Here is an 11,415-nt window from a genome sequence, read left to right as displayed (position 1 = left end):
CATCGGAAAAGATTTTCCCCACAAATTTCTTTATAACCGCAATGTATGCCGTTTAAAAGGTATTTATATAAAATTTCATTAAAAGATATCATTTTCCTCAAAGTAATGGGGGGAAAATCGGACCTTGTGAATTTTTCGAAAGTCCTCTTCCCAACCTCTCGTTGCTTTGCGCGCATTTTTTTTTTCATATTTGTTTCATACATTTTTTCACACACGTTTTTTTCTTTATTTTTTTTTTTCGTTAAATAAACATTAACCAAAACTTTTGGCCATGTGTCAAAATTTGAAATCATTAAGGAGGTCCAGTTGACGGAAGTATGTCTGGAGTGGAGGTATCACCGTACAGTAAAGTATCAGACCCGTACACCACCGCATTTCATAGTTATCTGATTTTAATTAAAAGTTGTCTTCCCCTAGCTCTTTTCACTAGAATTAAATGATTTAGATAACATCATTGATGATTTAAATATATTTAATGAAATATCTAACTGTCAGCATCGGTGGTTCAGTGGTAGAATGCTCGCCTGCCACGCGGGCGGCCCGGGTTCGATTCCCGGCCGATGCATATGGAAGTCTCTTTTTTTTATTTTTATTGAATTATTTCTATATTATCTTTTGGCCACATTTCGAATGTCTCTTAAAGAGTCAACTTCAATTTTAATCAGAAACTTGAGACAAGTAATCTACAAGTAAATATCCGTTCACAGCACTTGTATTACGTGTATCTGTGTGTCCCGCATAGTCATTTGACCGACAACATCCAGTTTTAGGTGCAGGAGTGGCTGTATGGTAAGGATTTGCTTCACAACCAGAGTTCAGGGTTCAATCCCACTGCGTAGCCTTGTGAGTGGATTTGGTTGATGGTAACTGAAAGAAGCCCGTCATATCTGTGTGTGTGTGTTCCCCATCACCGCTTGAGAACCGGTATTGGTGTATTTACGTTCCCGCAACTTAGCAGTTCGGCAAACGAGGCCTATAGAATAACGACTAAGCTTTAAAAGAAAATAATAAGTACTGGGGTCGACCCGTTTGATTAAAAATTCTCCAAGGTAGTGCTCCTACATAGCCTCGGGCCGTCCAAGGCCTTGTGGGTGGATTTGGTGGACGGAGGCTAAATGAGGCCCGTCGTATATATGTGTAAAGATATATATAAATATAAATATATATATATATATATATATATATATATATATATATATATATATATATATATATATATAAATGTAATATGTGACAGTTATTCAGTAGCCATGATAAAACTCCGAGTTTCAGATGCCGAGGTGGAAATCCACGTCGCCATCTCTTCAGTTATCCGGGGTTTTTTTTCATAGTATTTTTCCGACGGCCGGATAACTGAAGAGATGGTGGCGTGGATTTCCACCTCGACAACCGAAACTCGGAGTTTTATCATGGCTACCGAATAATTGTCACATATTACATTTACAGATAAATTCCTCTATTTACATAATATCGAGGTCTCTTTCATTCTTTTGTTGTCTTGACCGATGTCGGTGTGTTTACGTCCCCGTAAACATACGGTTCGGCAAAAGAGAGCGATAGTATGAGTACTAAGCTTACAAAGAATAAGTCCTGGGGTCGAATTGTTTGACTAAAGCGGTGCTCCAGCATGGCTGCAGTCAAATGACTGGAACAACTAAAAGAATAAAAGAATATATATATATATATATATATATATTATATATATATATATATATATATATATATGTTTACTATATATATATAGGGAGAATTCACAAAAAAAAAACAAAAGACGAAGACTGGTGGTGTAGACAACAAACATATGTATTAGTTTAACGCTCGGGAAAAAGTCTTTAACGTTTCGAGCCTACGCTTTTCCACAGAAAGGAACGCAGAAAGAAACGGAGAGAACATTAAGATATATATATATATATATATATATTTATATATATATATTTGCTCATTTTTTTTATATATCTTGAATTATGCTCGCACTGAAGATTAAAAAGTACATATGTGCACTAATTATGAAATCATATGATATGCAGCTGAATTCTGTTTTTAAAATGCTCGCTTCGAGAGTTATATTCCCTCGTATTCGGTACAATGCGTTTATTTATTTTTGTAGTTTGACTTTAAGAGTCCCTCCTAGCGTGTGGCATTTATGTATAGTAATGCCCTCAATATAAATATATTTAAGAGAAAAATTGATGTGTTTTTTTTCCCTTATGAGGTTTTTTCACGTTAACTACTTGATAAATTCTTATAAAGATTTTATCCTATTTTAAAATTATATATATATATATATATATATATATATATATATATATATATATATATATATATATATATTAGGTCATTAAGAACGAAATGTCCGATTTTCTTATGCACCTAGTTTGACAGTCGTTAAGTATGTTTTATCCTGGCGTATTTTTGTTTTACATCGAAGAGTTACATCATCACTTTTCGAAATGCAATTCATCGTGTGTAATTATACTGTGTGTTTTCTCTTGTAAATCAATTTTTGTTAACCCATGGATGGATCGAAAATTTGTCTTGTTTATGAATGAGTTTCGCCGTTAAGCCAATGCATCCCAGGCAGCTCGAAACATCAATGAGGTGTTTGGTGAAGATGTGGTGAATGAGTGCACTGTACGTCGATGGTTTGAGAAGTTCGGGTCTGGTGACTTTACTTTTGAAAATCAGCCCTGTGGTAAACTTGAGACCAAGGTGAATAATGATGAGCTGAAAACTGTAGTGGAAGCGGATACATCTCAAACTACGCGTGAGTTAGCAAGTTAGCAGCAAGGTTTGATGGTTCGATTCCAACTGTATTGAACCATCTGAAGCAAGTCAGCAAGGTAAAGAAGCTGGACAAGAACTGAACGAGCATCAAATGACACGTTGTCTTGAAACTTGCTGTTCTTTGCTGTCACGGCACGAAAGTGAACCATTTTTGTATTGTATTGTTACGTGTGATGAAAAATGGATTCTTTTCAACAATAGCAAGCGTTCTGCATGATGGTTGGATAGAGACGGAGAACCAAAACACAATACAAAAATGATATTCACCAAAAAAAGCTAATGGTGTCTGTATGGTGGTCCAGCGCTGGTGTCATCCACTTCAGCTTCATGAGACCTGGTAAGTCAATTACAGCGGATGAATGCATCAACAAACTGGATGAAATGATGAGTGAATTTGCAATCAAAGAACCGAGATTGGCCAAAAGAGGCCAATTCTCTTGCAAGGCAATGCTCGACCACATGTTGCACAAAGAACGCTACTCAAGTTACAGGAACTGAACTTCAAACCTGAAGAAGATGCAAAAAGAGCTTTTCGTGATTTCATCACCTCTTGCTCTCCAGAGTTCTTTGCTGCTGGCATAAATAAGCTACCGATAAGATGGCAAAATTGTGTTAATAATTCAGGTGCATACTTTGATTAACTACAAAGATTTTTGCTGAGATAAAGTAAAATAAACTTTCAGTTCAATATCGGACATTTCATTCTTAATGACCTGATATATATATATATATATATATATATATATATACATACATACATACATACATACATACATACATACATACATACGTGTGTGTGAGTGTCTGTGTGTGCGTGCGCATGTGTGTGTATATATTCTTTTATTCTTTTACTTGTTTTAGTCATTTGATTGTGACCATACTGGAGCACTGCCTTAAAGCTGAAGCACCGCCTCTTCTAAACCGTTAAATTTCATGAGATTTTTAAAAATGAGAAAAACTGGGTTTGAAAAAAGTTTGGCAGAACTAAATCCATCTGATGCCTAAAAGAAGGTTTAAGAAATTTCATCTTAACCAAGACCTTGTTTAGGCTATTTTCCCCCAACCATTCCCTTTTCCTGTTAGGAGGCTACCTACAGGTACCAGAGTTTCCTTACTTTAGAGAATATGCCGAGTGTGTTTAATAAAATTACGAAAATGGAATTTAACGCTCAAACTACTCAAAAACTCATTTGCATACAAATAGCCTCTCTATCAGAGTTTCCAGCGGAACCCCGAGCGACCTAGAGTTCCGGGCAGCCTCGATTAGAAAACGCTAAATTAGTGAGTAAGACATTATAGTGTTAGCGAAAGACGAAGATAAAGAGACTCTATGTGATATTTAAAGACAGTTTATAATATCGTTGAAAGCGTTAAAGACAAGACTTCAGAACATTAATGTTATAGCGAAGTTATGTACTGTTGCGTAAAGGTCTGGTTTTTCGATCGGCTAGATATAGAATACCGGAAGAAGTGAAAATTGTTTTATCTGGACACTGTAAAGTCGCACAGACATCAGAGTAGTACGATCAAGACTAGAATATCGATCGAACGATGAGGTTCGACCAATCTATTGCCAGTTCAAAAATGGAATAAATTGGTTTGCTGTGACGGAGACGAAAATTCTAACGTTTCAAGCGGAAAACACTGTATACGGTCATATATCTCAGCCTGTCTGCAGTCTCACTCAACTCGTTAATTGATTTAAAGTATTCGATAAATTTACTTAAGTATTTAATAAAGTATTTGATGTAAGAGGAGTAAGACAGTAAGATAGCAAGCAACATGATGCTGCAATTACTGTCTTGTTGTACACGCGCACGCACGCACACACACACACACACACACACACACACACACACACACACACACACACACACCACATATATATATATATGTATGTATGTATGTATCTGTGTGTGTGTATATACATGCATATATGCATACACACAAACATGTATGTATGTATGCACACACGCACACACACACACACACATATATATATATGTATGTATGTATGTATCTGTGTGTGTGTATATACACGCATATATGCATACACACAAACGTATGTATGTATGTATGTATGTATGTATGTATGCATCTATGTGAATGTGTGTGTGTGTGTGTGTGTGTGTGTGTGTGTGTGTGTGTGGTGTGTGTGTGTGTGTGTGTTTGTGTGTGTGTACATACATATATGTAAAATACAAGGTACGGTGAATAAATTGTCGTCTACGCAAAAATGAAAATAACACTGATCACACATTTTAACATTTTAACACATTTTACCAAAATTACATTAAAATATCTTGAAAATATTAAAGAATAAATTTATTCAATAAAATCGCCATTGGCTTCAACCACGGCCTCCAGACGACTTCGGAATCTCCTGTAATCCTTCTGGACGATCTCCTTGTTTAAGTTGGTGAATGCTGCCATAATCTTTGCTGCCTTCAGTTTATCTTAGGTGTTACAAGGAGTTTTCTTGGTCTCTCGCCCAACTGCGCTCCACACTTAATAATCAAGGGGGTTGCAGTCTGGGGAATTAAGTGACCAGTTGTTAGGGGTGATGTGGTGGCAAAAATTGTCTGACAGTCTGACTGCTTGTGTGGCATGGTGCAGAGCCCTGTTGCCGGACACAGGGTCTTCCAGCAGCCAGTCTCTTGACCCAAGGCAGCACTACCTTCTCCAGACACTTGATGTAGGCCTCCGTGTTGAGTCTGAGGTTGTGTGGAAGATGAATGGGGGCATAACGTTGCCATCACTAGTGATCACTCAAAACACCATTTACAGATATATATATATATATATAATATATATATATATATATATATATATATATATTTACACATATATACGACGGGCCTCCTTTAGCCTCCGTCCACCAAATCCACCTACAAGGCCTTGGACGGCCCGGGGCTATGTAGGAGCACTACCTTGGAGAATTTTTAACCAAACGGGTCGACCCCAGTACTTATTATTTTCTTTTAAAGCTTAGTCGTTATTCTATAGGCCTCGTTTGCCGAACTGCTAAGTTGCGGGAACATAAATACACCAATACCGGTTCTCAAGCGGTGATGGGGAACACACACACACAGAGATATGACGGGCTTCTTTCAGTTACCATCAACCAAATCCACTCACAAGGCTACGCAGTGGGATTAAACCCTGAACTCTGGTTGTGAAGCAAATCCTTACCATACAGCCACTCCTGCACCTAAAACTGGATGTTGTCAGTCAAATGACTATGCGGGACACACAGACATAGACCCACACGTAATAGAATACAAGTGCTGTGAATGAATATTACTTGTCTCAAGTTTCTTATTAAAATTGAAGTTGACTCTTTAAGAGACATTCGAAATGTGGCCAAAAGATAATATAGAAAATAAAAATAGACTTTCATATGCATCGGCCGGGAATCGAACCCGGGCCGCCCGCGTGGCAGGCGAGCATTCTACCACTGAACCACCGATGCTGACAGTCAGATATTTCATTAAATATATTTAAATCATCAGTGATGTTATCTAAATCATTTAATTCTAGTGTTGACTGGATTTTTGATTTTTACCACTCTAGGTACATGTTTTGAGGACACTGCAAGCCAACGGCTGTTCTGTGTGTTCACCATCCGTTCGTATTGGAGCTTTCTGTGCGAATGCCGAGCAGTACAGCATGTTGTTTCCAAATTTCTGGCTGAGTGAATTGCGTCATGGAGATGTTTTTTTCTCACAGACGTTGTCGTTGGGTAGTCGACAAAATCAAAAACAAACAATGCACATGCGCAAAATTAAACTCTCAGTGCTGCCATTAACAAGCAAATCACCAAAACAGTCAAAATCAGTCCCCACTATCGCTCCAACATTTTTGCTCAATGCACAAGGCATCAGCCCTTCCACCAATGCCCCAAAATGGAAGATCCAATTTATTGAGGATTAGGTTAATGACCATCCGCACCATATCCCTTTCTTCGTACTCACAGAGACCCATCTCGGATCTTTTCTATTCTGAAGCCAGTTTTTTCAAATTTTTCCTACTGAACCAAACAATTTGAAACTTCGTATACTGGTAGAATGTGTCAAAAGTAAACTTAATTGTAAACCAGAATGAAAACGGAATTGTAACTTCTAAGTTTAACGTTGTTTAATAATTAGAATTTTAACCAATGATATTCCGTCATTCGGCTTTATTTTATTTACTCCGTCTCGACCACCAATTTCGTGACGTATTAAACATCTTAAATGTAAACATTTCGTTTCTAAGCTAATGCGTTTCATTTCACTTATTGTATTTATTTGTGCAAAAGGCGAGAAATTTAGGCGAAGTTTCGCTTGTCGTAGCACAAGTTTTCCATCGATTTCCGTAAAAAACTTTTATTTTTTTACATAAGTAATGAGAGCGAAAGAGACTAAGAGGAAGCGATTTTATGACGAGGGAAGTTGTCTTTGAAGTTACCGTCTAGGGGAAGCATTGATGTACATTGTGTGTTTGTGTTTGATGGGGTGTGGGAGACAGTATGTTGTGTAAGTGAAGTGCTTCTGTTAGTGTGTGTGAGAGACAGAGAGAGTAATGTGTGAAAGAGAGAGATAACTGAAATTTTTACTCGGTGTATGTGTATATGTATGTCTGCATGTATGTGTGTGTGTGTATGTATGTGTAAGTATGTGTGTGTGTGTATGTATGTGTGTGTGTGTATGTATGTATGGCCGATTCATACATACATAGATACATACACACACACACATACATGCAGACATACATATACACATACACCGAGTAAAAAATTTCAGTTATCTCTCTCTTTCACACATTACTCTCTCTGTCTCTTCACACACACTAACAGAAGCACTTCACTTACACAACATACTGTCTCCCACACCCCATCAAACACACACACACACACATGTACATCAATGCTTCCCCTAGACGGTAACTTCAAAGACAAACTTCCCTCGTCATAAAATCGCTTCCTCTTAGTCTCTTTCGCTCTCATTACTTATGTAAAAAAATAAAAGTTTTTTACGGAATCGACGAAAACTTGTGCTACGACAACGCCGAAATTTAATATTAAAAAGCAAAGAGCTGGCAGAAACGTTAGCACGCCGGGCGAAATGCGTAGCCGTATTTCGTCTGCCGTTACGTTCTGTGTTTGTTTACAGTTTTCCGAACGTTAGTACGTCACAAAAGCGCTTTCTACGTCACACTAATAGAATGCAGTCAAGTTTTACACATGAAAACAAACAATCTGATTGGTTAAAATTCGCAGTTTTAATCTACGATTAAAGTCATAAAATAGATTTTTCTCAAATAAACTAGTTCCAACCTGTGTCTTGTTTTGCTAGACTCTATCAGCATACGAAGTTTCAGATTATTTAGTTAAGTAGAAAGATCTGTGGTCCTGGCTTCAGAATAGAAAAGATCCCCCATCTCAATAACTTCCACTTGGAAGCTGAGGTACGAGTGAAGAATTTTACAGCTATCCGTGCAGATAGTGTCGGCAGAAGAAAGGGTGGGACCGCCATTTTCGTACACGATTCTTTTTCGGTTGAAGCAATGGACATATTTACCAATGGCTACTGTGAAGCAGCTTATGTGGATAGTAAAACCAACAATTTAATAATAGTTGGGCTCTATAGGCCACCCTTAACTCCTTTTCTACGCTTCAAGGAATGCCTCAACAATATTAAGTATTTCATCAATCAGTGTAATGCTGACAACATATTAATGATGGGGGACTTTAACCATCTCAGAGTCGATTGGTCCACAAACAGCTTGACACCAGGTTTATTCACCTCAACCCGTGATAAGAAAGCAATCGAATTGCTTTTTGATTTCATGGATGAGTTTTTCCTGACCCAACTTGTTCTCGAACCAACAAGGTGTCACAAAAACACCTTGGACCATGTGTTCAGTAACCTCACTGACACTATCCTCACTATTGCAGAGTGGAAAAAAGACCACTACTCTCAGACCATGACATGGTTCTCTGCGATCTGAGATTCTACCAGCCAAAGATCAAATCCAGTGATATCTCTCCAGCCCATCCATTTGACACTATGGATCTTCATAACGCAGACTGGGATACGATCAATCATGATCTTTCACAAGTTGATTGGGTCTTCTCGTACGCACCCCACCCCACCAACATGAATACATCATGGCAGACATTTGTAGATACTGTAACAAATATATGCGCAAACCATACTCCATTAAGATCAGTATACAAATCTAAGTGCAGAATCCATTGAAATAGAAGAGCAATTATCAGAAAAATAAAAAGAATTAAAAAGAAAATCAACCAACTTAAATACTTCCAGCAGCAACTTAAATACTTCCTATATATATATGTATATATATATATATGTGTATATATATATATATATATATATATAATATATATATATATTATATATATATTATATATATATATATATATATATATATTTACACATATATACGACGGGCCTCCTTTAGCCTCCGTCCACCAAATCCACCCACAAGGCCTTGGACGGCACTACCTTGGAGAATTTTTAATCAAACGGGTCGACCCCAGTACTTATTATTTTCTTTTAAAGCTTAGTCGTTATTCTATAGGCCTCGTTTGCCGAACTGCTAAATTGCGGGAACGTAAATACACCAATACCGGTTCTCAAGCGGTGATGGGGAACACACACACACACACACACACACAGATATGACGGGCTTCTTTCAGTTACCATCAACCAAATCCACTCACAAGGCTCCGCAGTGGGATTGAACCCTGAACTCTGGTTGTGAAGCAAACCCTTACCATACAGCCACTCCTGCACCTAAAACTGGACGTTGTCAGTCAAATGACTATGCGGGACACACAGACATAGACCCACACGTAATAGAATACAAGTGCTGTGAACGAATATTACTTGTCTCAAGTTTCTGATTAAAATTGAAGTTGACTCTTTAAGAGACATTCGAAATGTCGCCAAAAGATAATATAGAAATAACTCAATAAAAATAAAATGAGACTTTCATATGCATCGGCCGGGAATCGAACCCGGGCCGCCCGCGTGGCAGGCGAGCATTCTACCACTGAACCACCGATGCTGACAGTTAGATACTTCATTAAATATATTTAAATCATCAGTGATGTTATCTAAATCATTTTAATTCTAGTGTTGACTGGATGTTTGATTTCTATCACTCTCGGTACATGCTTTGGGGACACGGCAAGCCAACGGCTGTTCTGCGTGTGCACCATCCGTTCGTATTGGAGCTTTCTGTGCGAATGCCAAGCAGTACAGCATGTCGTTTCCAAATTTCTGGCTGAGTGAATTGCGTCATGGAGATGTTTTTTTTCTCACAGACGTTGTCGTTGTGTAGTCGGCAAAATCAAAAACAAACAATGCGCATGCGCAAAATTAAACTCTCAGTGCTGCCATTAACAAGCAAATCACCAAAACAGTCAAAATCAGTCCCCACTATCGCTCCAACATTTTTGCTCAATGCACAAGGCATCAGCCCTTCCACCAATGCCCCAAAATGGAAGATCCAATTTATTGAGGATTGGGTTAATGACCATCCGCACCATGTCCCTTTCTTCGTACTCACAGAGACCCATCTCAATAACTTCCACTTGGAAGCTGAGGTACGGCTGAAGCAATGGACGTATTTACCAATGGCTACTGTGAAGCAGCTTATGTGTATAGTAAAACCAACAATTTAATGGTAGTTGGGCTCTATAGACCACCCTTAACTCTTTTACTACGCTTCAAGGAATGCCTCAACAGTATTAAGTATTTCATCCATCAGTGTAATACTGACAACATATTAATGATGGGGGACTTCAACCTTCTCAGTGTTGATTGGTCCACAAACAGCTTGAAACCAGGTTTATTCACCTCAACCCGTGATAAAGAAGCAATCGAATTGCTTTTTGATTTCATGGGTGAGTTTTTCCTGACCCAACTTGTTCTCGAACCAACAAGGTGTCACAAAAACACCTTGGACCATGTGTTCAGTAACCGCACTGACACTATCCTCACTATTGCAGAGGGGAAAAAAGACCACTACTCTCAGACCATGACATGGTTCTCTGCGATCTGAGATTCTACCATCCAAAGATCAAATCCAATGACATCTCTCCCTCCCATCCATTTGACACTATGGATCTTCATAACGCAGACTGGGATACGATCAATCATGATCTTTCACAGGTTGATTGGGTCTTCTCGTACGCACCACCACCCCCACCAACATGAACACATCATGGCAGACATTTGTAGATACTGTAACAAATATATGCGCAAACCATACTCCATTAAGATCAGTATACAAATCTAAGTGCAGAATCCATTGAAATAGAAGAGCAATTATCAGAAAAATAAAAAGAATTAAAAAGAAAATCAACCAACTTAAATACTTCCAGCAGCAACGCACCCATTTGACTGTCATTGCATCACTCGTATCGAAAAAACACAACCTCCAAAAAAGCACGATGACCACCATTAACAAACAAAGAGCAGCTGAGAAGAATTGGGCCATTGAGAAAATAAAATTCAATCCCGAAGTGTTCTTTTCATTTGCAAAAAAAAAACATAAAGACGTTGTTTCCACTTTTGGTCCTCTGGTTGATGAGAACAACACTCTACATTATGATGC

The 11,415-nt window shown here is 38.1% G+C and overlaps 3 non-coding genes across 3 annotated transcripts; 1 reads left to right on the top strand and 2 right to left on the bottom strand.

Moving 5' to 3' along the window:
- Positions 1–494: 494 nt before the first annotated feature.
- Trnag-gcc lies at positions 495–565 on the top strand. The gene has a single exon. It is a non-coding gene; the product is annotated as a tRNA-Gly (tRNA).
- Positions 566–6,185: 5,620 nt separating this feature from the next.
- Trnag-gcc lies at positions 6,186–6,256 on the bottom strand. The gene has a single exon. It is a non-coding gene; the product is annotated as a tRNA-Gly (tRNA).
- A 3,534-nt stretch (positions 6,257–9,790) lies between these two features.
- Positions 9,791–9,861, bottom strand: Trnag-gcc. Its single transcript has one exon. It is a non-coding gene; the product is annotated as a tRNA-Gly (tRNA).
- Positions 9,862–11,415: the final 1,554 nt, after the last annotated feature.

This window comes from Octopus sinensis, linkage group LG7 (assembly GCF_006345805.1).
Source record: "Octopus sinensis linkage group LG7, ASM634580v1, whole genome shotgun sequence".
NCBI lineage: Eukaryota > Metazoa > Mollusca > Cephalopoda > Octopoda > Octopodidae > Octopus > Octopus sinensis.
The sequence above is the reverse complement of the archived record's forward strand: the minus strand, read 5'-3'. Positions and strand labels throughout refer to the sequence as shown.